Raw genomic sequence first — 26211 nt, forward strand, 5'->3', positions numbered from 1 at the left:
CCTGCCAGGCTTGGGAGGTAAAGGCAGGGCAGTGCCTTTTCCATCATCAGCAGTGCTGCTTTATCCTGGGAAAAGAGAGCAATGCTGCATTCAGCAGAGTTTGGCTTTCATTCCTGGGCTTTGGTTCCCTTGTAATCCCCTTCCAGCACGGAGCTGCTGTGCCAGGGGCTGGATTCACCTGAGGGGCAACATCCCAGCCCTGCTCCAGCCCCACCAGCACATTTGGAGCTGCTGATCCCAGTTTGTAAAGCCCTAATAAACAGGCAGCCTGCTGCTTTAAGTGATACCTTGGTGGGTGCCGGGAGTGAGTCACAAGGATAACATCCTGCTGCTTTGGCTGGGAATTAACACAAGTTAAAAACGTGTGTCTTGTGAAGGGAGCACGGCTGCCTGCTGAGGGGGGCTCGGTGGTGCTTTTGTTAATTTGAACCCTTTGGTGCAAGGGTAAAATTCACCTCAAGCTTTCTACCCCTTCTGCAGTTCTCTTCCCTAACCCCACTCCTGCAATCATCCTTCAAACATCCGGGAGCCAAGGCACGTGTTCAAGGTCAGCGTGGTGTGTTCAGAAAGGAAAAGACATGTCAGGACAAATTTCACCCTGAGCCTTCTCTAAATGCTTAAAAATACATATATATATATGTCTGTGTATGTTCTGAATCTGCTGTGGAGGGGGAACACCATTCTTTTGGCCAGGGAAATAATTCCACCTCATGTGAAAACCTCTGTGATCTTGTCCAAATCCAGCAGGAATAACCGTGGCTTCTTGTGTCTGCTCACATTTCCATTGTGGGGAGCTGAATTTGGAGTTGGTGTCTTTCCCCCAGCAGTTTATTCCCTTTAAATTATCCCACTGAGGATTTGGAGGCCTTTTTTTTTTTTTTTTTTTTTGTAACTAGAAGCCCCTGAGATTATGAATTTTTGACTGCATGCATCCAGGTTGAGGTAGTAGGTTGTATAGTTTAGAATTACACCAAGGGAGATAACTGTACAACCTCCTAGCTTTCCTTGGGTCTTGCACACACCGGCGTGAGGAGCGACTGTAAATCCTCAGCACTCTTTGCTCTGGACACGTGGAACAGGAAAGAGCAGGTAAGACGAGCTGGAAAACCTTTTTATTTCCTTCTGCCTCTCTAGAATTATAGAAATGTTCATTTCATCGGCGTTTTTCTACTTGTTGGTGCTGTGTTACTGAGTTTTTAGCAAATCCAGTGATGTTTGTCTTCCTTCATTAGCCCTCGAGCAGCGCAGTGTTAACATTCCCAAAAAGCACCGTGGCAACCTCTCAGTGTTCTTGCCTTCGTGGTCAGCAACCAGAAGTCTCCAAAGGTAAAAATATCCTGGATTGTTTCCCCTTTCCATTAGTCTTTGACTGGCTCAGTTAATTCTGCACTGGGAGTTAAACAAGGCTGATGCTTCCAGATAAAGCCTGTGAGGACTTCAGTGAAAGTACCTAAATCTACAGAGCCCTCAGGAGAGCTGTTCCGAGGGAATATCCAGTGGGGAATACACTCAGCTAAAATGGGGATTTTTAGGGGCTTTTGTACATTAAAGTTGGGTGTTTCAGAGGTTGATGCATCCAGCAGAGCTGGTTTGCTTCTCCCTCACAGCAGTCTGGGTGAAGGAGCTGCAGAACACCCCAAACGTTGTGGAGAAGCTGTGGGACCGAAAACCCCCACGTTTCTGATGTGTTTTACATGTCTAAAATGCTGGGAGTTGGGAACACCCAATTTACCCAAGTGCTCCTGAAATCTCTGGTTTTATTTGCCTGAATACTGGAGACCTGAAAAACCCTTGAAACTCTCCTAAAGTTGGAAGAGAAAAGTGAACATTTTGATATTGGCAGCGTTCAGGGTTCAGGTCCTCTGGGGGCCTGGGTGAAGGTGGTGGCCACAACCCTTGGTCAGGGCCCAGGACCTGAACTTAGATCTTTTCACTCTCTCTGTGAGTAATTCTGGCAAAGGGTTCCTGAGTTCCCAGAAATAAGATGCTCCGTCTCTTACTAAACTTGTTAAGTTAGTGAATAAAAATAAGGAGCAGGCACTGGGTTGATTTCATTGGGTTAATCTAAAGGTGTGAACATGATAATGATATTTCAGGGTATCTGAATAACCCAGAAAAATGCTTTCTTTCTGGTAAAATGGCCCTTAAAGACTTGAATATCTGCAAATCCCTGTTTACTGAACGCAAAGAGAAGCTGTGAGGGTTACTCAGGGCTCACTTGTGAGTTATTCCAAAAGTGGATTAGTGGGATTTGATCCCATCTTGGTTTCAAAGAGGTTACAGATATCACTGCCATGGTTTATAGCTCTGCAGCTCCTCAGGACAAGGAAGGGATCTGGGGTAACACAACGCTGCCTCTGTGTTTCAGGAAGGCACATGCCCCAAACACATGCAGGTAGTTAAAAAATGAGGAATCTTTTTGGCACATTCCAGGCACTACCTTATTTCCCCCCCATAAATCTTTTCGCAGATGGAAGTGCAAATTTTCAGCTGCATTGATTCCCATCCAGTGCAGAGGTTTTTTTTTTTCCATGAGGGTTGGGGTTTTTAACCTGTTTGGGACTTCTCTAGGAGCAGCTTTGTGAATAATCCCAAATAAGAACAGGCTCTTCTATTTTTCTTATTTTTTGGTGGTAGCATTTCAGATTTGCTCTGCACACCTACAAGAAAACTTCATGAGGTTCAAAGATAGTGATTATTTGTAATAATCCTGTCAAACATAACTTTATGTTTATGCTGTGAGATGTAAATGAAAAGATCCATCCCGCTCCAAAACCCAGGGAATCATAATTAAAAAGGAGAATGGTCAGTGGTGAACATAATTCAATGTGCATATTTTTCCTCTGAACAAAACAGCATTCCAGCTCTCCCCCTGATGAGAGGAATGTATTGTCAATTAATTAGACTCCCATCATATGTCCTCGGATGCCCTTCTATCATATGCCTTCCATATGTCCCTATGTCATATGCCTTCCATATGCCCTCTGTGTAATTAAGCTCCTATCATATGGCTTCCATCATATGCCATTTAAGTAGATTTCCAGGAGAATGTGGCAGTGTTACAGTTATGGACCTTTAGCAACGAGGAAAGGAACAACTCAGGAGCTGTAAATGAGGAGAGGAGGAAGCAAAAAGGAAGGTGGCTCACCCCGAGCGGTGCCTTTAATTGCCAGTTTTGTTTCCCTCAGCTTGAGCAGTGAAGGCACAAAAGTGTCCTGTTTTCCTTGGTTTCCATTCCCAGATTTTACTCAGTTCAGCCTGGATAGCCAGGGAGATAGCAACTGTTTTTCAGAGAATGTTTTCCACTGGAATGTGAAATGAAAAAGAAACAACCCAGGAAAGTGTTTGTCCTGCGATAGTGAAATGCAGACTTCGTCCTTGCTTTGGGTCCCTTAATGTGAAGTGAAGGACCAGAAACAGCCTGGTGAGGGAATCCATGGAGAGGAGATGGCACACTCCACTTCCATCCCCGTTCTCCCACATGGACCACGGGCGTGGAGGGTGTTGGGCTTTTCTTGGCATGGGGAGGGCTCGGGAGATAATGCACAAGCAAATGTGGTGAGGTGGATTCCAAATTTACTGTGACTTGTAAGGGATAAAGACCAAAAATAGGCATTGATGCTTACGTGTGTAATGAAGAAAACTGCAAAAATCCAAGGAATTATGAGGTCTTGGATTGGTTCCCAATGAAAGGACAGCTCATTTGCCTCATGTGCTCTTGTGTCTTCCTTCTTCCCAACAAATTCTGAGACTCTTTTCTAATCCCAATCAGACCTGATAGAAGAGCAGTGACTTCCGAGGGTGTTCTGCTCCAGCTTTGCAGGAATTGCAGAAATCCCAGCCATGCACCCAGAAATCCCAGCCACGTATCCAGCAGTCAGGAAGGAGGCTGAAAGGACAAAGAGAAGGTAAAATAGTTATTTGTGCTGAGATCTCTCAGTTAAAAAATTCAGAGCAGTTTGTAGCGTTTCCCAGTTTACCCGGACTCAATGACAACAGTTCAGACTCCTGCTGGCTGGGAACCAGTGTGGCCCAAAAAACTTTGTATTCCAGCTGCTAGAGAATGGTAAAACCCAGTATTTTGATGTGCTCTGCCTAGATTAAGTCGGTATTGACCAAAAAATCGTTCTATGTTTGCTGTGTAGGCGTTCTGCGCCGTTTGTAATACAGGTGCGTTCCTGAGAGACGGGTGACAGCTCTTGCTCTGGCTTAATCCTCAATTTTCAACTCAATCCTCATTTAAATCACACACACAAAATACAACCAGCCCATCTGAAAGCTTTAGGTCATTAGGGAAATGATTTGGGAAATATTTCGTGGTCTTGCACCATCATTAGTTTGCCACAGTTGTAAAGTGCACATTAAGGGAAGCTTTTAAGCCTCTTGTAGAGCACCACTGAAATTATCTGCCCAGAATTGCTACTCGAGTGCTGTATTCTGAAATACTTTATTCTCCTGGCTTGCTGGGCAGCAAGGAAATCCTCACAGTAATGCTCATGGCAGATTTTCTTCTGCTTCCCTGTTCTCACATGCTCGTGGAAGATGAAACTTTCACCATTAGAGGGATTTTTTCCTCCTTTTTTTTTTTTTTTTAACCAGTGAGTTCCATCTATTTCCACACCCAGCTGAAACTCTGCTGCCACCCTCCTCAATCAGATGCATTAAGTGCAGTGAAATTTGTACATAAAAGTTGTGTAAGAACTGGGATGAGATGGAGTGGAATGCCAGAATGACTCATTGTTTAATGAATAAGGCCCTAAGTGTTCTATTGAGGCCATTTCTAAATCTGTGGAAAATGTATAGAATTCGTGTCATAACTGGAATTCCAAGCACAGCAACCTTGGGAGCTAAATTGTGATTGTGATGATGATGATGATGGGGTTCTGCATGAATTAATCTGGATTCTAACTTGCTCCTGCCTGAAAGCTGCTCAGACAGTTAAAAATAAGACAATTTCATTGCCCAGACTCAGAGCCCAGAGCTCAGCAGTGCTGCTCCTCGCGCCTTTGGGAACGCCAGCAGAGGGAAGTTCTCTCTGTGTGCGTGTGTTGGAGTTTAAAAGTATAAAATTTTAATCTATAAGGGACACAGATGTCCTTTCAGTGAGATGAGGACATCGATTGCAGTGCTCAGTGCAATTGGAAAGCGAAAGGATGAGCTGGTGTGGACCAGCTCAGTATTTGGAAATGAACAGTCTGAGGCCAGAGCAGAGATGGCCACGCTCATCTCTCTTTTTTTAACCACTTCTTCCTTCTCATTCCCACTTTTTCCTCTTCCCAGCTTGGGGATTTAGATGTAAAACCCAGTTCAGCATTTCCAGTGTGAGTTTTTGGGATAAATTCTGTGTTCACTCAGGCTTCAGTCAGGGACAAACTCATAATTGTGGTGTTGGACTAGCAGGGTTTAAGCAATAAAAGCAAACTGGAACAGAAAAGAAATCTCGTGGCTGGAAATTTCCCATAGCAGAGGAAGATCCAAAATATTTGGGAATACACCTCCCACTTTCTTTATCTTTGCTCTTTAAATAAGACAAAACTCCTGGCTGCCCTGACTCTGATGGTGCTGCAGGCAGTCCCACTTGCATATATTTAGATTTATACATTCAAAACACAAAATGTATTCTCCCCGAGCAAATAATCTGTGCACGCTATAGGGTGAAATTATCCTCTTTGTGCAATGTCATGGCCCTGTTTCCTGGTGAAATAAGTTCAAGAATCAGGTTTCTGGGGCAGACATGGGAAGAAATTGAAATTCTTCCTTCTGTCTTATAAGCAGTGGCTCCTCCTTCCCATCACCTCCACTCCAGACCCTTTTTAAGGATCATGGAATTCTTGATGGGCAGCCAGACTTTGCTGCTTGTTTTTCTTAGATCCAGTAGATTCTCAACTCAAGCCATGAATTTTAGTTTTTATTAACATTTTAGGCCTTGTTGCTCTTATAAAGTGGGAGTGGATAAACCCCTGCTTGACACTAAAGTGAAATTTTTGGGTCCAAAGACGCTAAGATGGCACAGGAGCTGTTCCACCAAATCTGAGAGGACAAAAAGTGGCTAAAAAGGTGCCAGCAAGCAGGTCCCAAGCAGAGAGAAATCTGAAATGGATGCACTGAACCATTCCCATCAGAAAGGAAAGGAACAGATGGATGTTCTGAGGAAAAGAAAGGATGAGGAGGGAGACCGGGAATCTCTCAGTCTCACAAAGTGAGGGCAAGGAGACAAGTAGTGAAATTAAATAGTGACAAATTGCAAATGTTTTATAAAGCAATTCTTTTTCCACCAGTATTTAATTAAAAAAAGGAACCTAATTGCTTTAGAAGTTAGTGGGAACTTTGCAAGTCTAGAACAGATTAGATACTTATGTTTTTAATAACCATACACAGAATTATGGGCGTTCATTGTAAAAACTTTGGAACTGAGCTTAGGCTCCGTAAGGTTTGGGATGAAGTGCAGCAACTCAAGAGCTGGGAAAATCCAGTGGGAAGGGCAGATCTGGGCTGTCCAAAGCTGATGATACTTGTCACTGTTGGGGGAGGAATGCTGAGGAAGCCTGGAGTGTGGCCCAGTCCATGTATGGCTCCACTGGCAAATAAAAGTGAGGGGTTGATGGATGTTTGCCCTTCTCTTGGGCTCACGGGCTGAACAGCTGCAGTGCTGCAGTATTAATGGTAATTATTCAAATGTGTGGGCCACTGAGTAATTCCTACCCACTGGAAATGAGAGCAGAGGAAGGGGAGTGACTTATCCAGGGCCAGGCAGAGCATCACTGGAGGGCTGGGTACGACATCCAGGTCAGTCAGGCCACAGATCTGCACCTGAACATGGGCTGTGGCCTTTTCCCTCCTCAAGAAATGAATTTCTTGGAAGCCTTGCATCACCAGGAGTAATAAAAGTTTCAGAAGCAGTGAGGGTCACACCTGGCTCTGTTTTGCCATCCCCTTGTCAGTGTGAGGTCACTCCCAGGCGATCCTGGCTGGACATTTGTGGTTGCAGCAGCCCAGGTTGGTGTGAGATTTGGGGTCACCACAGTCCCTGGCGAGTGCAGGCAGCCCCTTTGTGTTCCTCAGCTTAAGTGAGATTTAAGGAATTGCTACAAGCAGCAGGTCAAACCCATTCCCGGATTAATGGCACTGATGGGGCTTTAGTGAGAAGTTTGTTTTGCTTGTGTTTGAAGTGGCCTCTCATCTCCTCTGACAACAAACAGCAGTCGTGGCACCCGAGAGTGGCTCGCAGGAGTGGTGTTTGCAGTCTGGCAGATGCCTCAGCTCCCCTTGGCTTTGCATTTCCTGCGAAGGAGCCTGTGGGATGTGGAGGATGGGATTTTAAAAAAAGAACGAGGAAGAGAAGGGAAAATAGGAAGGAAGTTGGAAGGGAAGAAGGGAAGGCTCCGCTGCTCCCTGCTGCAGATCTACAGCTAATTTTAGAGAGAGCCCTTCCCTTCTGAAGTGGGAAAAGAACTTATTTTCTGATAGCCCTGAGATTGTTCAGCCACTTGCTTGCCTTCATTTGCATGTGAGAATAATTATTGAATGAGGAGTTAAGCAGGGTAGGTGTTAATGGAAAAAGTACAATCAGTGTCCAGTGCATTCCACGTTAGTAAAGATGTAGTGAGGCTGCTGAATCAGAGCTGCTTGGAGGCTCTGGATTGAAGTCATTGGTCATCAATATTGTGTTTATTTTTATATTAATAATATATGACACAATAGTTTTATAATATAAGAAAACAGAGCTGTTAATGTATAATATTATAAATACAATATTTATAATATTATAAATACAGTATCTATACTATTATAGCAATTTTTGTATTTAGTTTATTACTCAGCTCTCAGTGACAGGGAACTCTCAGTCCATGCTCAAATCAAGGGTTAAATGTTTAATCCATAAATTAGTGCTGGGAATCAAGGAAGTCTGCTTGACATCTGAAATCACAGGGATGTTTTATTCTCTGTAAGAAAAAAACCTCTCCAAATTATTTAAAGCCTCTTTCTCAGGGCCAGGGTTTGCTCTTGGTCAAGAGTGACTTTGTTCACTCAGGATTTTCCTCTTTAAAAGGAGTTGGCTCCTGGGTTAAGTTGCAGAGGAGATGCTTCCAGTTGCCATTCCCACGGATCCTGCTCTGAATTTTGGTTATGGAATCGATGTCCTTTGGTCACCTCCCTGTCCCTAGGTCAGCTCACAGACAAGCTGTGGCAGTGGCACTCAGCAAGTCTTCAACAGCGTTGCCTTGAGCCCCAGCAGTGATGAGTTCTGCTGTAAATTCACTTTTTGTTTGCTTCTTCCATCCCACAGGTCTGAAACCTCAATGGGTTCAGAATCCCAGGATGGTTTGGATTGCAAGGGACCTTAAAAATCATTTAATTCCACCCCCTGCCGTGCACAGGGACACCTTCCATTATCCCAGGGTGCTCCAAGCCCCATTCAACCTGGCCTTGGACACTTCCAGGGATCCAGGGGCAGCCACAGCTTCTCTGGGAAATCCATTCCAGGGCCTGCCCACCCTCACAGAGAACAATTCCTTCCCAAAATCCCATCTAACCCTCCCTTCTGTCACTCTGAAGCCGTTTCTGGAATAACAGCGAGCACAAGACCAATCTCTCCTTTGCCTGGGTAGCTGAGGGAGGTTTAAAAGCCCCAAACAGGACAGGATTCCCTTGGGAAGCTCCAGGATTGTAAAGCAGCTCCCTCCCTGCCTCCTGCCACATTGCATCACATCTGAACGGGGCTCTTGCATTATATATTAGCAGAGATTTGTCCTCAGATACCCTCCTCTGGAGAAGACCATTTTTAAATCTTTAATAGGACATTAGAGCAATTTGCCTGTGATTTAGCTCTAAGTGGGCAAGGAGAGTGGTGACAAACGAAGCCGGGAGGCCCTGAAATTCTTTGAATATTCCATGTTTTCCTGGAACTGTGAGGAAGAGGCTGCCAGAGAGGTCTTGGCAGGTTTTCTAGGTGGCTGGCCAAGTCTGAAGCAAACGTGGATGGTGAACAGGCTAATGCAGCTCTGGTTCCAAGCTGAGACGTATAGAACATACGTTTTTATTTAAGAAATCCCACCACATGGAGGAGCAAATGTAGTGCTAATATATCTTCCTGAAGGAAAATGGCAAGGGGAAAAACAGTGTCATCTTGCCACGATAAAATAAAGGTTCTTTTGCCCTTGCTTTTTAGGGACTTGGGCTGTCAGCTGAAGGAAATGAAATCCAGTGGCTTTCCCACGAGGGCCCCTTATTAATCAGGAATGGCTTCTAGAGCAGTAGTTTGTGTCTGAGGGAAGAGGCAGAAGTTGTCCAAAGAATGGATTTCCGTTGCCAGCTTGGCTTTTTGTTGTTGCCATGCGAGTAATTAAAACTGGCAATTAAGCAGGAAAGTGATCAAATAATCACTTGGGAGCTGCTGCTGCAGTTGGCTCCGCGTGGACAAGCAGCTCCAGCAAGAAGCAGAGACCACCCGTGTGGGTCAAACAGTGAGAATCAGGGGCTGTGACTGAATTATCCCAGGGAAAGGTGGGTTTGGGAGGGGTTCCTCTGGGAATTGGATTTTCCTGTGGGAAAAACGAGTTTGGATTTCCTGGAGACACCAGGTGAATTAAGGTTGTCGTTTCAATCTTGTCCCTGGTTCGCGTGCAGCTCAAGGGGCTTGTCTTGGTTTATTATTGATGGGGCAAAGGCTGTGCACAGCCTCTACCTTTTGGAGCTAAACCATTTCTTTTCCTTTATTAAGCCCTTGGTGCAGGCCCAGAAGTTCTGCTGTGGACTCCCTGTGGGGTCTGGGATGAGTCACTTATTTTTCTTTGGTTCTACTCCCTGCCTATAAAATAAAGGTCCTTGTTCCTCCTCAGGAGAGTTGCAAAGGCAGAGGAACTGATCCTGTATGAGCTGTTCAGAGACACTCATGCTGGAATTGCGAGGATCACACTGGGAAGAAATGTTTCTGGTGGACTGTCTCCATGCTGACACCTTTTTCAGCTTTGCAGAGTTGGCACTGATAAGATTTATCACCCGAAACTACTTCTACACAATCGAGTCGAGACCATTGTTACAGCACATTAAAAATCCTAAGTAATGTGATTTATTATCATAGTAAATAAGCTGAAATTCAGGTTTTTCTGCCTGTTTTCTTCACGTTGCATCTCCTGCAAGCGTTAATGCTGTCTTTTTGCATTCTAGCCAGGAGGAGCTGTGGGTTTAGGGTGGAGCAGAGCCTGCAGTGAAGCGATGCAGGAGTGCAGAGGGGCACCGGGAGCTGCGCCTGCCTCCTGCTGCTATTTCTGGCACACAGAGACCGAGCAGTGTCTGCTGGGCCCAGCGTAAGTCCTGACACTCATTCTGTCTGTCACATCCCTCTCCACACGTGGCTCCCTGGTTTTTAATCCACTCCCAGCACCCGTGGAGTGGCTGGACACGAGCTGGGGTGTGAAGCTCTCTGTGTGTGACAGAATTTCCTGCCTGGAGAGCCCAGAGCTTTGATTTCTTTGACACCTAGATATCTCAGCACCCTGGAGTCTCCCCTGTGAGGAGAGATCCCTTAAACTTAAACTTTTGGTGGCCCTGAACCCACGTGAAATCTGAGGGGTTTGGGTGCTTTATGTGAGATGGAATTGGCAAATCATGCCAGAGTGATGTAATAATTCTTTGTGTGACTTCATCCACGTAACTTTGAGTTTCACCTTGAGTTTTAGTTGGGTTGAATCCATTTTCTTTTAGGAGAACTCGGGATCAGGGCAGGTTGGTAACTGCCCACAGACAAAACACAAATTCTGGGTGCAGTGTTCCCACTTCTCTGATTTTGGATGAATCAGTCTTTGTAAACTTTCTCTCAGAATTCTTCCGTGACATTGACTGACCTTTTGTTGAATTCTTTCCTTTTCCCTAATCCTGGGTTTCAGTAAGTGCAGACTCCCAGGGCCTTTCCCACTGCCTCATTTTCCTTCTTTTCCTTGCCTTACTCACCTTGGGATCCAATCACTTTAGGGCTTTCTCACCTTCATTATTTCAACTGTTCCCCATTTTCCAGGAATGGGTGGAGCTGGAGCTCAAGGAGAACCTGTTGGCAGAACTGAGGGGTGGGAGGAAAATCCAACCACCACTTTTTAGTGCTTGGGGGAGGCAATACCTGTTGGTTTGGAGGGGGAAGCTGCTGGTTGAAAAGGATTTGGTGGTGATGAAATGGGACTGACACAATTTTGAACCACACTCTGCCTTCTCTGTTGAGTACCAGGGCATCAGATGAGGGTGACAAAAGCAATCTGGACACAGCAGCATCTTCCAAGGACTCACAACCCTCCAGGGACACGGTAAGTGTTGTCCTGATGGTTCTGCATTTTTACAGAATATTGATTTTATCAGTGATTTGGTGTGGAACTGGTCTGCAGAACAGTGAGGCTCAAATCAGAAGCTTTTTGTTGTCAAGAGCAGCGTCCTGGAAATGTCCAGGTCATGACGCCTTTGCCCAGTTTTGCTTTCCATGGCTGTGCCCCACACTCTGAATTTTTACCTTTCCTCACATCATTTGAATCCTTAATTTCTTTCAGTGAATGCTCTTTACTCCCCTGAAGACATTTTATTAATTTGGAAACCTCTCATATATGCTGTCATATATGCTGTCCTTACAGCTGAGCTGTACCTGTTATTTCAAAGATATTTCCTAAATGATCTCTGTACACTTTGCCCAGAGTGAAGTTATCGACTTGTCTCAAAAAGGCCTCAAGGTTTTATAGTTAATGCTGAAATCCCTAAAGCTTCCTCCCTGGCTGAACATCCCTTCTGCTGTGTGTCTTCCCCTTTGAATTGCTAATTCCAATTGATCTGAGGAAAAAAATTTGCAATAGTTTGTATTTACTTGATTTTCTGCTGTAACTGTGCACCTAGCAAGGTCTCTCCTTCCTTTGATCCTGTCTCCATGATTAAATTCATTCCTCCTCTCTGTTTTCCAGCTTCTCTCTGCAAACTTTCTTTCACTCCATTTCTGCAAGAACTTCCTGCAAATCATGTCCCTGAGAGGATTAGTGGAGGGGATACCAATTGTATTTATATTTATTTATAAATGGACTGCAGAGACTTGGCCCCTTTTTAAATATGAGAACAATTTTCAGGCCTCTTTCAGTTGTGGTTATTTCACTCCAAAAAAAAAAAACCCCAAACCCAACAAACCACAGAACAATAGAGAAATATGAGAAGTTGTGGAAACCCCTCAAACTTTCTCTGTTTAAATTTTGAATTCCTGGTGGTCACAGGGCCAGGTGATGCTGCCAGTTGTGGGTTTTTCGTGTAGTGCCTGGCCCAGAGCAGCAAGTTGAGTTAAATGCAAAGCTGTGATCAAATCAAATAGAATGATACCTCTATTTTTTTTTTTTTTTTTTTTAATTCTTGCCAGCCTGAAGGCCTTTAACATTTTGGAATTTGAGTCTTTGCAAAACAGGGCTGCTGGACTCCAGTAAATGAAGTGTCCGGATGCTGGTGGTGATTCATAAAAGCAATGAAAAGAGGAAAGTGCTTTTCCTCTGAGCGTAATGTCTTGGTTGGAGGATGTCCTTAAGTGAGTGTGAAGTGCTCAGGCAGTGGTCAGGGGATGGGGGCTGTTGTGTTCCAGCTCATGGATCTGCTTCCAGCAAACACTTCTTCTTCACGTGGCGCTGCTGATTAAAACCAAATTCTTTCTCACAGAGTCCCAGAGCGGCTGGGGTGGGAAGGGAGCTCTGGAGATCACCCAGTCCAACCCCCGTGCCCAGGCAGGCTCACCTGGAGCAGGTGACACAGGGACACGTCCAGGTGGGCTTGGGATGGCTCCAGACAGGGAGAATCCACACCCTCCTGGGGCAGCTGCTCCAGGGCTCTGCCACCTCCATGGGAAGTTCTTCCTGAGGTTGAGGTGGAGCTTGTTGAGTTCTTCTTTCTGGCCATCGCTCCTCGTCCTGTCACCAAAACCAGTCTGGCACCATCCTCTGACACCTGCCTTGGGGATATTTGTATGGATTTAACAGCTGAATCTTACTTAGTTTCTATTTCAATATAGTTCCCATTTCTTCCTTCTTAAAGTTGAGGACAGTCCCCTGAGGGTGCAGTGTTTTCCGTGGGAGAAATGTGGCTGTGGCAGCATAAATATTGGTGGTGTCGGGTAATTGAAACTCATCAAATGTGACTTCCCCCGCCCCCCCTGCAACTCCCTGGCATTTCTGACCTTCCCCAAACACAAACCACCTCATTTGTAGAGCTTTAAAGCAATTTCCAGGAGCAAGACAGAGCTTGGTTAGAACACGATGGAGGTGGCTGTTGTACATGAGGATCCATCAGCACGGCCACATTGCCTCAGCAACAAGCAGACCGAGGCACTCCCTACAAACTTCCTACACGGCTTTTCCAGCCTTCCCAACCCACCTGTTGGCTGTTAGGGATGGTGATCAGGCACTTCCAGTCTCGCTGCCTTCTCCAGGGGGATTCCTCTCGCTTCTCTCGGAGCCTGCACAAACTGGAGTTGTGCCTTGCATTGGCTTTGCTCTCCCATCCTGCCCTTGGTTATCCCATGCTAAGGAAGCAAAAGAGTTTACTGATTTATCATGGCTCATTAGGTGGAAGTAACTGTTCTTAAAACATTGGTATGGATACAATAATTAGGGATGTGCTTTTGTTAATACCGCCAGCCTCTACCCTTTTGTACAGTACCCTTGGGTACTAAATAATTACCCACTTTGTGTGGTTATCTAGCTCACTAATTACCCACAAAAATTGGGGTCAGGTGTTAACTGCTTGAAATAAGTATCCTCCAAAGGCTTGGCTAAAGTGTGTAAAGAAATTATGTGTTTGCTACAAAACTTCGGGAAAAAAAAAATCAAACATTTTTTATTGGGAAGGAAGATAAGGAGACAATGGATGTGAAACGTTCTGTGTGATGGTGAAATCTTGCAGTGGTGGTGAGGGACTCCAAAGGGAGTGAAAGGATGGTTGGCAGATACAGTCACTAATCCAGTCTCCTTTTCCCAAAGATTAGATCCTTCAGTACACAGGGTTTGGTTCTTCCCCTATCTAGGCTGATGCCAATCAGGATTATGCCGGTATAAATAAGAAAATTTGTATCCGTGGATTCCCAGACTGACTTTGCTGCATAATCCCACCTCTTCCATCACCCAGGGACTTCTGCATTGCACCCAATAATTTAATTATGGATTGTGTATTTATTTCCATGCGTTTATTTTAGCTGTCTCCAGCTCTGTGTGCATGCAGAATTTCATTCCGGGGCTGCTGCTCATAAAATGCAGTTTGCTTGGAGCAATAATTTGATTCCTGTGCTCAGGGAGTTACCCCAGTGAGTCAAATTTTTCTAGATAGCCCCACCCTCCCTAACTTCCCGAACGCTCACACTGCAGCCACTTTCTCTTTGCCAGACCCACACAAGATGTCTAACTAGCCAAAATCCCGAGGGGCAATCCCAATCTCCCGCTTCCCCTGTCTCAGCCCCAGAAAACTGGGAAATGAAGCCACGGCAGCCCTAAAGCCCTTGAAATACCCGGCACGTGCGAGAGAGGGATGTTTAACAGCCCGTCTTCCCAACCTGGTTTCTTGCATAGGTGCTCCCCGCCTTCAGTACAATGGAAACAGATTTCAGGGGGAGCTGAGAAGGTGTTTCTGGAAATCCTTGTGTCTTTGGATGCCCGGATACCTTTAATTCCTGAGTGTCTGTGCAGTGCTCAGCGTAACAAAGAAACCGCCTGGATTTATTGCTGTATTTTGCGTGAGGTGCTTCCTCTCCTCCATAGCCAGAACCACCTCCTGTTCCTACAAACACCTTTTGAAGCCTGAGCGGATTCAGGTATCAGGCATCACCAATTCCCAATGTTTGGGCAAGCGGGGGGGGTCTGGGGAAGGCCCCAGGACGAGGAGTGAGCTCGGTTTCGGGGCTACCTGTGCCCCGCATTGTGCGGAGCATCTCTGGGAAAGGCAGGGCTCAGCCTCCTAAAGCACAATGCAGATTTAGTCGTCATCTTTGTCTCTCCCCCCGCGCCCCCCCGCTCCACTCCCCGCTGATGTTAACTGTCTGTATTATTATTTATTGTTATCAGGGGATTTGGTTTGATCAATGAAGTGTATATGCGTCTGACGGACATTCGGGGAGGAAATGCTTGGAGAATGAGTAACATGTCTGCAGTGGAGGGTGTGTGTGAGGGAGAGAGGGAGCATCGGTACTAGAAACATTGACTGATGAGTTCATTTTAAAATCCAAGGGCATATAGCTGGTAAATTAGCACATATTGCAAATATAGTCTGGAGCGAGAGGCAGCAGTGCTGCCACTGAGCGCAGGGGTGGGTGTGGAGGGGAAGGGGGGGTCGAGGAGAGGAGATTGTCAGCTCTAAAGTCATCACGGGCATGAGCCAGGCAGTCTGCCTGCCTCACTGCAGACGTGGGGCGTGCGATTTCCACGGGCGGCTGCGGCGTGGCGGAGGGGGGGAGCGGGGGGCACCCGGGAGAGCCAGCGCTGGATTTTATTGTTTTAAAATCCACAGCCAGCCGGAGGGATGCGAGGCGAAGGGCTGCAGCCCCTCCGCTTCTCCCTCTCCTTCCCCTTCAGCCCCCTGCACCCCCTTAGGAAGGCGGAGGGGGGAGCGGGAGCGGCTGCCCGGAGGGTCCCGGGGCTGGTACCCGGCGGGGATGCGGCGGGGCCGGGGATGCGGCGGGGATGCGCCGGCGGGTTTCTCCCGGGAGCTTAAGAGATTATTGGGGAGGGGTGACCGGCAATGGTGTGTGTGAGTGTGTGTGAGTGTGCGGGGCTGGCGGCGGGGGGAGCCGGGTCCTTATTCTGTTAAAGATTTAAGTAGGCATGCAAGGAATCTCTAGGATAGTTGGCAAAGGGCGAGGGTGGGGAGGGGGGGGGGGGGGAAGGATCCAAAAGAGTCTGTAACCAGACACTGAAGCTTTCCAGGAGTGAGAGTGTGTGAGAGAGAAGGAGACAGAGCGAGAGGAAGAGAGGGGGCAGTGTGGTCTAGTACATTTTCATCTGGTCGTTGATTTGAGCCTGATGCTTGCTGTCCCTCAACAGCCTCCCTTGCCTGGATTTTTTCTTTCCCCCTCTCCTCTCCTTTCCCTTCTACTTCTTCGAAGCCTAGGGGAGCCAGGAAAGATTAAATGTGCTTTCGAAAAGGCAGCCACTTCATGCAGCTATGTCTGCTTCCCCCCCACACCCCCCAGCCACCCCCCCACTCCCCCTTTTTGAAATAAAAAAAAAAAAAAGAGAGGGGGAGACAGAGAGGGGGAGAAGGAAGGAGGAGGAAGAGGAGGACTGTAGTTTAATGATGTCGGGACTGGCTGATCCAGAAGGAGGAAAAAAAAAAAAAAAGGAGGAAAAAAAAAAAAAAAAAAGAAAATATTTGAGCTCCTGGACGAGGAAGGACTTTGGTGAATGGGCTCAGACTCCTGAGGTGAGAAAAGGACGGAGTGAATGATGATGATGATGATGGTTCCGTAATGGTGCCTGTTACCGCTGCCCCCGGCCGGGCGGCGGCGGGGCCGGGGCCGGGGGGGACCTGCCTTCGGCAGCGCCGGATATTTTGCATTTTTAACCTCGGGCCCTCCGGTACGTTTCGGCTTCTCCCCGCTTATGCCGCTGGGCCTAAAGCGGTTCCAGAGCTGGGTGGAGGGTGCGGATCCGTATTATTTATTTGGGCGGGGGGGTGGGGGGGGGAAAGAGGGAGGAAAGAGAGGGAGGGAGGGAAGGGGAGAAGAGCGGAGGGAAGGAGGTGGCAAGCTGGGGACGAAATCCTGCTCTGGGTTATGGCCGGCGTAAATTTCCATTGGCTGGGGGTGCACAAGGTGCTCGGAGAGAGGAGTCGGTGCAGGATGGAGTCCCTTTGTGTGTGTGTGTGTGTGTGTGTGTGCGCGGGGCTCGCACCCTCCTCTCCCGGGCGAGCGGCTTTTTCTCCAGGTTTTCCTTTGAAGCCCCGGCCGGCGGCTGGCAGGGGAGGGCGGCCGGGGCTGCGGCGCTGCTGCCCGCGCCCTTCCTCCCTCCTCCTCCTCCTCCACCTCCTCCTCCTCCTCCTCCCCGCTGACAGTCTGGGGCTCGCTCCGGCACCGGGCTGGCCCCGGCTCCCGCAGCCCCCCAGCCCCGTCTCTTCATCATAATAATAATAACAACAGCAGCAGCGGCGGCAGCGGCATTGCTGGGGAGCGCGGAGGGCGGCAGGCGAGAGGAGCTGCGGAGGAATTCGGTTCCTTTTCCTTTCCTCCCCCCACCCTCCCACCCCCCCACCTCCTTTTTTTTTTTTTTTTTTTTTTCCTTCCAGCTTTTCCTTGATATATTCCCTATATATATATATTTTTTTTTTATTTAAACAAAAAAAAAAAAAAAGAGAGAGATGTTTTAAAAATGCAAGCGGCTTGCCCAGCTGCACACACCCGCCCTCCCTCGGCCGCCTCCCTCCCCCGGCTGCGCACACACCGCACGCTCGCACCCGCTCGGGTGTCAAACCCCGCCGGGCACCCAGCCTGGTGCGGGCACTGCCCCGGCCCCCCCGGCTGCTCCCAGCGCCGCCGATCGGAGCCTCCCCCGCTTCCAAATGGTGAGTTTCTACCTGGTTTTGTGGCGACTCGGGGTTTTTCTCCATCCCCGGGGCTGGCGGAGGGGGCGGGGAGGCAGCGCCTTGCTGCTGCTGCTGCACGCTTTGTGCCAGGGGCCGGGAGCGAGCCTGCAGATTCCTGCTCTTATTTCTGCATTCCTTCTCGTTGAAACAATGAAAATAATTCCGTCACTGCCCCAAACTTCCTCTTCGTTATTTAAATGCGGAGACTTTTCGTGTATTTGTCGCAAGCGACCTTGTTGGGAGCTGTAAGGAACCTGCCGCGCCATGTCATTTTTTTTTTTTTGTATAAACGATTAAAAATGGAATGTATTCTCTCAACAGAGGGTCCTTAGAGAAGCTCTTTCCTTCCACCTGTGTGTCCTGTTTTGTAATCTTGAGCCATGAATTGAACTTGCCTGCTATTCTTTTCCTCTTTCTCCTTTTGATCTTTTTTTTTAATGATTATTATTTTTTGATCCCCGTTGGTTTTGGTATTTTTATTTTTTTTATATATTTTTTTTTGCAAGGACTAGTTTGTTGCGCCCCTCTCAATCCCTGAGACCCTAACTTGTGATGTTTAGCTTTTAAATCCACGGGTTAGGCTCTTGGGAGCTGTGAGTTGTGCTTTGACGTCTTTATTTTATTTTATAAATATATCCTCTCTCTGTGTGTATATGTGTGAGCGCGGGTGTGTATATTTAGAGCCGTATACACACACATACAATAGTGTTTAGAGACCTTTTAAGGGAAAAATAAGTGTATTTCTCCTCCTTAGGCTCCACCGGCTGATGTAGGGCGGTGGTTATGGCCATTTTCTGTATCAAAATCAAATTAAAATTAGCGTTTGTATCACAGAGATTTTTTTTTTTTAATATTTTTTTTAAAATGTGTGTGTGTATATTCACGAGATAATTTTCCAGCTGATCCAGATATGGGGGTGTATGTGTGTACACAGAGAGTGATTATTATATATGCGTGTGTAGATAAGATATACATGATATGGATGGATGTAAATACAGTTATTGAGGTGTGCGTGGAGATCCACGGATGGATGCTACGTATGTATTCATTTATATAGGTAAATAAAACTATAGATATTTACAGATGCAGGAATATTAATAACACGCCTGTGGTAAAAGAGGGAGATTTTTTTGCTGCAGGCCACTGCACAGAGCATCTCAATTTTGATTTTTTTTTTTTTTTTTTTTTTTTTTGCCTTCCCCCCCTTATTGAGAGCAACACAGAGTACCCTGAGAGCGTAACAGTAACAGCTCGGTACATTGGTGCTTGACCTCAGCTGAAATCCCAGCATGCCTCATGCTTCCAAGTTTAAAACTGAACGATTAATCTTGGAAATGTGCTCTATGGACACACCAAAAAAAAAAAGAAAAAAAAAAGAAAGGGAAAAAAAAAAAAGAAATATATATATAATTTTTAAAAAATAAAAAAAAAAGGAGAGGAAAAAAATAAAAAGCCAAGAGACGGGTTGGATTTTATAGGGTGGGAAAATAAACTGCAGAATAAAATGGTTGCATGTATTAATGGTTGGAAAGTAAAAAGAAATGCTGAAGTTTTCTTTGAGTCCTTTTCTAGAACTTCCAGCTCTGCTGCTTTTCCGGGCAATATGATATGTAAATGATGAATCAGAAATGTTCGAAATGTTTCCTGCTGCTGCTGTTTTCCTTTATTAGATTTTTTTGTGTTGCTGTAAAATTAATTATGGTTGGAACTGTATTTCTTATCTCTGTTCTGCAAGGCAATTTATAATGAAGTTACTGTACCTTGTTATGGCACCGAATTACTGTTTGATATTTGAATGCAAATGCTTGAACTTAAAACGTGATGCACCAAAAATTAATTGATGGTGTAACATTTTGGTATTTAAGAGCTTTAGGATATGTTTGCTGGTTCCTGTTGTTTAACAGTTATTGAACTGGAAAAGGTTGCTTGTTTGATTTTGATTTTTTTTTAAAATGAATTTTAGCTGCTTTTTCTTGCCGCTGTAATTTGACTGAACGTTTTACCTCCGCGGAAAAAAAAAAAAAAAAATGCCAAGAAAGCCTTGTACTTCTGAATTTCTACATAATTCCAAACGTTCTTTAATTCCAAAGCGAGCCGCATTTTTTTTTTTTTTTTCTGTTACCTGCTTGGCGTTCTCAATTGGAACACGGAGCGCTGGAGCCCCGCACCTTTGTCCAGCCATTTCCACACCAGCAAAAAGTAGTTTTTTGGGGTGCTTTTTATCCTTCTCCGACGCTTTTAATCGCAATTTTTTCCCCCCTCCGCGAGCAGGGAAGGGGGGAGCGCTTTGTCCGCCAGGCTGGGATGGGTCCCCCGCGCATCTCCGCGCATCCCTCCGCATCCTCCGCTTCTCGGGGGGGGGGGTCCCCGCGTTGGGAGCCCCCCCCGCGTCCCCGTTGTCCCCTCCCCGGGGGTCGCTATTGTGTCCGCGCTGCTTGCGCGGTGCGGGGCGGGGGTTGCGCGGGGCTGCGGCAAAACAATGGGCGGGGAGGGCTGGGTTGGGAAAAGGGGGAGGACGGAGCCCGCGCAGGCTCCGCGCCCCTGCGCGCAGCGTAATTGGGAGCCGGTTCAATCGCTCCCAGTCTAGACTGGCCCAGACACATCAATTAGAGGGGCTGGAGCTTTAAAGGGACAGAGCGGCCGCAGGCGCGGGGGGAGCGCGGCGAGCTGGCCCCAAAAGTGATCGGCGGGGATTAAAATAAGGGGGGAGAGCGAATTCTGCGCTCCCCCGACCCTGTTTTTCCAGCGGGAAAGGCGAGGTTCTTGCGAGGAGAAAAAGAGGGAATAGCGGCTGGAATAGAACAAGTGTCCCCCCCCCACACCCCTTCCCTTCTTTTTCCTTCCCTTCCCTTCCTTTTCCTTCCCTTCCCTGCCTTCCCACTCCATAATTCCATGCACAGGGCAGGCAGGTTCAGGGGGATTTTCAGCCACGTTCGTGCTCGGGAGCTGCAGAAATGTCAGCGCTGTTAAAACTCAGTTACATGATAAATATCCAGCCCGAATCGTTTCTTTTTGAGCAGATAGAACTCAGTCCAGAACGATTCCTGCAGCGTTTTTTACCTTCTGCAGACAAAAGGAGGGATATTGCGGCTGGCATTTATTTTTGTCTTATTCCTATGGCTCCAAGGCTTTCTTCTCTTAGCGTTACAGTGTTTTTCCAATAATAATTTCACCGGTTTCTATAATTTTATGTTTTCATTGGAATAAAACGAATCCGTGGACGAAAAGACATTTTTTTCTCTTACGAGGAAAATGGAAGAGAAAATAAATATCAGGCATTAATTTAATCAATAAATAGAATAAGTAAAGCTTAATAAGAATTAAAGATCTTCTTCAACACTAAAATAAGAACCACCAGGCTGGACCAAGTTTCAATTCAAAATATATCTAATATGCTGCCATGATATTTAATATAACGCGTTGCTAAATATTCTGTGCAATATGTGATGCAAATAATTTAGAAGGAGAAAGATGAGCAAATGAGGCGTGGGGGTTTTTTTTAATGTAGTTCTTTTTTTTAAAAGAAAAAATAACGTAGATTTTGCAAAACTCTGGTGTCTGGGAATTTTGTCTGAGCAGCAACTGTAGCTTTGAGCTCAGTGACTTTGACCTCGTTGTGGCTGAGTTGGAACTTGCTCTCCCAAGTTGAAAGGCGCAGGGTTTGGTGGCAGGAAAAGGTGAAAAAAAAAAAGGTCCAAGGCATTCTGCAGTTTTCCATTGTTGCTCTTTTATTTCCAGGGGTTTAACAGGACCTAAAGTTGCAGAGTGCTGCAGCTGAAAAAAAAAAAACAAGGAGAATACTTTTACTGCCTTTCTTGCCTGAATCATTTCCAAGGTACTTAAGGATTTATTGGGCCAGATAGCAAATTGCAGTTGAGATGCTGCGTAGTGGCTAGTGCTGATTAGATGATTGATTAATTCCTGATCGATTTCTAATTCCGAACTTAAATCACATTATAAATGCTCGATATTAAAATGCACTTTATGCCGAAATCTGATTGCAAGCTCTTCACAAAGTCGGTCAAAACGCCAGTTGGAAATACCATAATATTCCTATTTTTTGTTGGATTTGTTAACCCTTTAATTCCTCTGTGAGGAGGTGCTTGGCCATACCTCAGTGCTTTAGAGCAGTGAAATGCTTATTCATAGCAGGCTTGTGCACAGTCCCTGGAATAACAGGAGACACTGTAATTCCCAGAGCATTAACTCCACATTAATCTGCACCTCTGACCATTGCCAAACCATTCTGATGATTTTTCTTTTTTTCCTTTTTCCACCTACATTTTGTTCACTTCTCCGTGAGCAAAGAGGGGGGAAGGCAGGCAGGGTTGAGGAGTTCAAGGCGTGGGTTTCCCAAAGGTACAATTCCAGTTCTGCACGAGGCTGGAGCTCGCCGTGCTCAGGAGAGGAGCCTCGGTGCCAACTGTGCCGCATTCCTGCTGCCCTGCCTTTTTCCCAGGGCTCCCAAGGAAAGAGCATCCCAGTTCTTCCTCACTCTTGGGAACACACACATTGTTTCAATAATCCAGGCAATAAATGCTAATTAGTAATACTTAAGGACCCTACCAGTCAGAGTAATTATCATAATTTACCTCTTCCTCGGTAAAAAACCTTCCTTGCTGATTTTAAATTTTTTTTTTCCAAATGGTATTTTCTCCCCTTTTTCCCCTCTGGAAAGCATTCCTGATTGGGTTAGTAATAAATATATCGGTCCACTGTAGCTTTGAGACACACTTTGTGTATGGCACAGGGAGCTGGAGCTGAACACGTGTAAAGATTTTCCCCACATGTAAAAATTTCTTTAAAACCTGATATTTTTTCCTTGGCCTCCCCTCTCCGCTCTCCCCTCCTTCCCCAGCACCACCAAAAACCACTTGCAGAGGGAGAACAAAGGAAATCAGGAACTCTAAAGGCATCATTAAGTATGAAGAGCAACAGCAAGACAGAGTGTGATATGACAACATATTTTATGGCACAAAAGTAGAGATAATTAAATAATTCAGTGGTATTCTTAGCTAATTAGCACAAAGATCTTTCAGAAGCCATCAAGAAAATGGATCTCATCAAACCTAATAATATGCTGGGTTTCCCAAAGATCCTGTGTTTTCCAGCGTTGCTGCTGCTTCCCCACCTAATACAGTAACACCAAAGGTTGCAAAGAGTTGCACAATTTAATCGGGCTCTTCCTCGAGATGATATTTTCCGTGCAAGGGGATCCGGTGTTCAGAGGAAAGGAAGAGGCATAGCTGGAGTTTTCAGTATTAGTCAATAGCAGAGGAAAAGATCGCAGCTTCAGAAAAGCCAGATCTGTTACGAGTGATCCGTTTAAAAGATTAAATTATCAGCCAGGAGCCCCTCTCGGGTTGGTTGGGATGGGGCTGACTCATTGGGATTTGGAGCTGGTGGATGAGTGCTGGAGTCCAAGATCTTTTTATAGAGTTAATTGGGGTCCTGGATTGGCTGATTTCAGCTTTTTTTGGGACATTGAGAAATGTGTGGCCAAGTGCAGAGGAGGTTTGGGACCTCTGGTTTAACCTGGGCTCTCATGCCAAGGCCAAAGATTTGTCCCATTTGCCACTGGACCAAACTGGCAAGAGCTCCATCCTCATCCGTGGAGTTGTTTTAGGTCTTCAGCAGGATGACTACAGCTCTCATGCCATGCAAATGTTTTTTTCCTTTGGATTAATGAGGTTTTTTTTACCTGGAATCAGTGACTGCTGATGTTCCTGAGCTCAATCCAGGCTGGCAACCCACAGATCCTATCTGTGGACAAGGACCTGCAGGGCATTGATCCTGCTCCTGGAAAACTCAGCGAGGCACGTTCTCGGTAATTAGATGCATCAAATATTGCTCAGAATATCTCGTTGTATTATTCAGAATATCTCATTATGCTCCTTTGATCTGAATGCATCTCCAAGTTCACGAGAGGCATTTGCAAACCCTCACGCATTGCCTCTGTGTTGGATATATTTGGGGTTCCTTTTTCCTCTGCCAAACAAAGGAATGCCTGAAAATTTGACTTTGCCAGCCAGTTCAAAATCTCCTGCTTTAATTGATGGGAGGGGATGTGCATTAGTCTTGGATTCAGCAATAATTCTTTTTTCACCCTGGGCCCCCACTGAACTTTTCTCTGTGTTAGAGCTGTGGTGCTTTTGACTCCACGGATACCCAGACAAGTAATGCGGTGGGGTAAGATCTTACAGTTTGTGATTATTTCTTATGCATGGAAGGGAAAGACCTCCAGGCTCCCCCTGAAATTGTCCCTAGAACATGGAAACAGATTTTTCCCTGACAAAAAGAGGTGGAGACTCGTTTACACAAGGTAGGAGGGGGGAATAGGAGGGGAAAAGGCACCTAGAAGTGCTTTGCCCAAGGAAGCAAAGCACATCCTGATGTTTCTGTCTCCTGGTTTACAGGGCTGCTGGTTTTAAGCACAAATTCTTCCTCTCTGGAACTTTCCTGGTTGGGAAGGAGGTTCTGGCATGCCAGGAGACCCTCTGGTGTACCCCCACATGTAACAGTGAAATCCATGGTACTTCTGTGAGCAAGTCATGCATTTTTTTCTCTTCTGTTTTTCTGTTGTTCACCCAATGCTCTGGCACTGTGTTTGAATATATGAGGGCATTACAACCAATTAAAAAAAAAAAAAAAAAAAAAAAAGATAATTTCCAAGATGAAAGAGGAATCTCTGCTTTCCATGGTGAGCGTGCTGCAATTGTTTTTATTTAACAGCTCTTCCCACACTGCAGTCAATGAATCCCTAATCTCCTGGACTGAAATGTCTGACACTTCTAGAATCATTTATTTGCTGCCTCGACTCGCAGAGCTCCACCTACAGCAGTGTCTCGGCAGTGGGCTGGTGGTGTATTTGATATAAATGTCTGCTCTTTAGGGGGGTGGGAGGGATGGAAGGATGAACACGGGCTCTGCTGTGCAATGTGTGCCTCTCACGCCACCCTTTAAGCGAGGGGTATCTCCAGCAGCAGCTGCTGAAGGATCTGAGGGATGAGGAGTGGATGAGTCTGGCTGAGTTTATTCCTTGCTGCTGAATAAACTGAGTTTATTCCATGGCTGCTCCTGCCAAACACCAACGCTGACCAAGCCCTGGTGCTCTTTGCTGCTGCATCCCTCTGGAAGGTGGACAGAAGGGGTGGCCTGTGTGGCAAAGACGAGGAGAAGCTCAGCTCCTGAGAGAAGTCTCCAAACTGCTCCCTCTGGCTGCTCCAAGAAGCTGAACTTTCCCTGGAAGCTGTGGCTGGTGCTCCCAGACCATTACACACTTCTCACTTGACTGCCCTGCTGGGAGCTGCACTTTTAGGATGAATTATGCAAGAAATGCTGTGAAGCATCAGAAATGCTGAGGATTGAGAAGAGTCCTCCCAGGGTATGAACTCATTTGTGGATAAAGTCTGACACTCACCTGGATTCCAACTCCTCCAGAAAAGGACATGAGGTGTGGAAAGGATCACAAATTAATCAGTGGACTTTGGTTTTGCTTTGGTGTGCTTGTATCATGTCTGAACATGCAAAGAACTTGGTTTTCCACAAGGAATCCAGTAAATGGCACCTCTGTAAATCAGTTACTTCAAGTGTGTTTGTCTCATTTGCTCACCCCTTTCTCCCCTTCCCACCAGGGCTTTCTGAGCACCTCCTTCCCTGGATGGAGGGGTTGGGGCTGGGTTCTTCCTGGGGATTGGATACCAGCTTGGGAAGAGGGTTGGTGGGCTTGTGGAACACCTCACACACAACATTTGCCTTTCAACTGGATTGTGTTTTCACTTCACCTCTGTCTGCCTGTTGCATCTCACTGCTGAAGGCCCAACTAGGAGAAAAAAAATCCTGAAATCTGTATTTCTCTTTCCCCTGTTTCATGGATAATTTGGAAATAACAGCACAGCTTTGGTATAATTCCTGTTCTCCTTCATCTCCCTTTGCTCTTTTTCACATGGCCTGACCTCCTGTGTGTAGTTTTGGGGGATAATGTGGATTTTGGAAGATGCTGCAGCAAAACTGGAGCAGAGGGGAAGCCCTGGTTTTGAATTAGTGGGGTCCAGCTTGCTGTCTTTGCATCAGCATCCAATTCCTTTTGGAATATATGAACAGAAGACCTAAAAATAGTGATCAAAACCTGGTAAAAACACAACATTTTGGTTCAATTGCCTAAAGCATTTAATAAGGAGCTGAAGTCCCCATATTCCTCAGGCAGCCAAATGCTCCTTTTCCTTACAATCATGGCACACAAGCTGGCATTGCAAAGGCAAATAAAATTGCTCCTGTTTTCTTTCCCCACCCTCTATTTTAGGGTATTTTAGGAAGGATTTTCCCCAGATTCCAGCCCACCAAAGCACAACCTCTGTCTGTTGTATGGAGGACTCTGTGCTGGTGCGAACTCTCTGGAAGATGAGAGGCAAGAGGAGACTCCACAGCACAATCAAAGCTTCCAGCAGTTATTTCTCCTGAGGGATCTCTCCCACTCCAAACATGACACTGCAGTAGGACAGTGGGGGTGGTGTTTCCACATTTATCTTTTCAGCTGAGATATGAAACCCAAGGTCCCCTCTGTTGTTCAGGGACAGATGTCCAGGGAGAAGTTTTGTTCCTTTGGCACATGCTGTGTGAAACCTTCCCTTCTTTTTTTTTTTTTTT

General features: G+C 46.1%; 2 long non-coding RNA genes across 2 annotated transcripts; one reads left to right on the top strand and one right to left on the bottom strand.

Moving 5' to 3' along the window:
• Positions 1-12865: 12865 nt before the first annotated feature.
• On the bottom strand, positions 12866-18162 carry LOC125338219. Its single transcript, XR_007208225.1, has 3 exons — positions 17557-18162; positions 13375-13522; positions 12866-12952 (listed from the first exon to the last, which is right to left on the bottom strand). It is a non-coding gene; the product is annotated as an uncharacterized LOC125338219 (long non-coding RNA).
• Positions 17305-25148, top strand: LOC125338220. Its single transcript, XR_007208226.1, has 2 exons — positions 17305-17544; positions 23982-25148. It is a non-coding gene; the product is annotated as an uncharacterized LOC125338220 (long non-coding RNA).
• The last annotated feature ends 1063 nt before the right edge of the window (positions 25149-26211 follow it).

This window comes from Corvus hawaiiensis, chromosome 25, assembly GCF_020740725.1.
Source record: "Corvus hawaiiensis isolate bCorHaw1 chromosome 25, bCorHaw1.pri.cur, whole genome shotgun sequence".
Taxonomy (NCBI): Eukaryota; Metazoa; Chordata; class Aves; order Passeriformes; family Corvidae; genus Corvus; species Corvus hawaiiensis.